Source organism: Triticum aestivum, chromosome 1A, assembly GCF_018294505.1.
Source record: "Triticum aestivum cultivar Chinese Spring chromosome 1A, IWGSC CS RefSeq v2.1, whole genome shotgun sequence".
NCBI classification, from domain to species: Eukaryota; Viridiplantae; Streptophyta; class Magnoliopsida; order Poales; family Poaceae; genus Triticum; species Triticum aestivum.
In genome coordinates this window covers 536,433,468-536,436,245 of record NC_057794.1, presented here as the reverse complement: position 1 = coordinate 536,436,245, position 2,778 = coordinate 536,433,468, and positions in this window count along the sequence as shown.

Genomic DNA, 2,778 nt, shown 5'->3' with positions numbered 1-2,778 from the left:
TCCTATGGCAAGAACTACCAATCTAGTTGGCCAAACAAAACGGATAATTCAAAGAGACTTGCAAAGATAACCAATCATACATAAAAGATTTCAGAGAAGATTCAAATATTATTCATAGATAGACTTGATCATAAACCCACAATTCATCGATCTCAACAAACACACCGCAAAAAGAAGATTACATCGAATAGATCTCCACAAGAGAGGGGGAGAACTTTGTATTGAGATTCAAAGAGAGAGAAGAAGCCATCTAGCTACTAACTATGGACCCGAAGGTCTGAGGTAAATTACTCACACTTCATCGGAGGGGCTAGGATGATGAAGAAGCCCTCCGTGATGACGACCCTCTTCCGGCGGAGCTCCGGAACAGGCCCCAAGATGGGATCTCGTGGATACAGAAAGTTGCGGCAGTGGAATTAGGTTTTTGGCTCTTGTTCTGATCGTTTGGGGTACATAGGTATATATAGGAGGAAGGAGTACGTCGGTGGAGCACCAAGGGGCCCACGAGGCAGGGGCGCGCCCTAGGGGGGGGGCGCCCCCCACCCTCGTGACCTCCTCCTTGACTCCCTGGAGTAGGGTCCAAGTCTCCTGGATCACGTTCGGTGAGAAAATCACGTTCCTGAAGATTTTATTCCGTTTGGACTCTGTTTGATATTCTGTTTTTCCGAAACACTGAAATAGGCAAAAAAAACATCAATTCTGGGCTGGGCCTCCGGTTAATAGGTTAGTCCTAAAAATAATATAAAAGTGGAAAATAAAGCCCAAATATAGTCCAAAACAGTAGATAATATAGCATGGAGCAATAAAAAATTATAGATACGTTGGAGACGTATCAGGCATCCCCAAGCTTAATTCCTGCTCGTCCTCGAGTAGATAAATGATAAAAAGAGAATTTTTGATGCGGAGTGCTACTTGGCATAATTTCAATGTAAATCTTCTTAATTGTGGTATGAATATTCAGATTTGAAAGATTAAAGACAAAAGTTTATATTGACATAAAAATAATAATACTTCAAGCATACTAATAAAGCAATTATGTCTTCTCAAAATAACATGGCCAAAGAAAGTTATCCCTACAAAATCATATAGTCTGGCTATGCTCTATCTTCACCACACAAAGTATTTAAATCATGCACAACCCCGATGATAAGCCAAGCAGTTGTTTCATACTCTTAAGTTTTTCAAAACTTTTTCAATCTTCACGCAATACATGAGCGTGAGCCATGAATATAGCACTATATATGGAATAGAATGTGTTGGAAATATGCCCTAGAGGCAATAACAAAATGGTTATTATTGTATTTCATTGTTCATGATAATTCTCTATTGTTCATGCTATAATTGTGTTATCCGGAAATCGTAATACATGTGTGAATACATAGACCACAACACGTCCCTAGTGAGCCTCTGGTTGACTAGCTCGTTGATCAAAGGATAGTCATGGTTTCCTGACTATGGATATTAGATGTCATTGATAACGGGATCACATCATTAGGAGAATGACGTGATGGACAAGACCCAATCCTAAGCTTAGCTCAAAGATCGTGTAGTTTGTTTGCTGTAGCTTTTCTGAATGTCAAGTATCATTTCCTTAGACCATGAGATTGTGCAACTCCCGGATACCGTACACTAGTAGAAAAAGGGTCAAATGTGAAGCACATTAGTGCCGGTTTGAATTTGAGCCGGCACTAATGTGACCATTAGTGCTGGTTCCAACGGCTAGGCGGGCGGGCATCATTAGTACCGGTTCATAGGTAACCTTTAGTACCGGTTCATGCCACGAACCGGTACTAATGAGGCTGTGTCAGGATATGGTCAGTCTGGGGCCCCCACGAAGACCTTTAGTACCGGTTCATGCCATGAACCAGTACTAGAGTTTCTTTGTAATCTAATTTTTAGTCCCACCTCGCCAAGAGAGAGGCAGTATGAGCGGTTTATAAGCCGTGAGTGCACAGACAATGACGAAGAGTTGCAATGCTCACCTACATGTTGATTAGCTTCAAGCCTTGCGGAATAGCATAGATTGCACTGAGCTATGTGTAGTGCAGTCTACACTATTCCGAATGGCTTGAAGAAAATTAACCCGCATTGCAGCTCTTTTTATTTTTAATAACTTATTTGAACTCCGGACTTCTTTTGTGTTCAGTATACAACATTCAAAGCGACGTCATCAATTTCCAACATGTTCTGACATCATTTTTTGTTTTTCGGTCATTTACCTAATTGTTTAGAGAGCTAAATGACCGTGAAATTGAAAATCACTACAAAATGAATCCTGAAAATGTTGAAACTTGGCATGGTATCATCATATCACCCGCATAGCATGCGCGAAAGAGTAGAGAGGGTCACGGCAAAAACTGGACGCACTTCATGTACAAACTGGACAAACTCTTTCAGAGTATCAGGGTTTCAGACGAGAACTCATCTGTTACATGGCCACTTCAATGTTTTTTAAACTTATTTGAACTCCGGACTTCTTTTATGTTTAGTATGCAGCATTCAAAGCGACGTCATCAATTTCCAACATGTTCTGACATCATTTGTTGTTTTTCGGTCATTTACCTAATTGTTTAGAGAGCTCAATGACCGTGAAATGGAAAATCACTAACAAATGAATCCTGAAAATGTTGAAACTTGGCATGGTATTATCATATCACCCGCATAGCATGCGCGAAAGAGTAGAAAGGGTCACGGCAAAAACTGGATGCACTTCGTGTACAAATTGGACAAATTCTTTCGGAGTATCAGGGTTTCGGACGAGAACTTATCTGTTACATG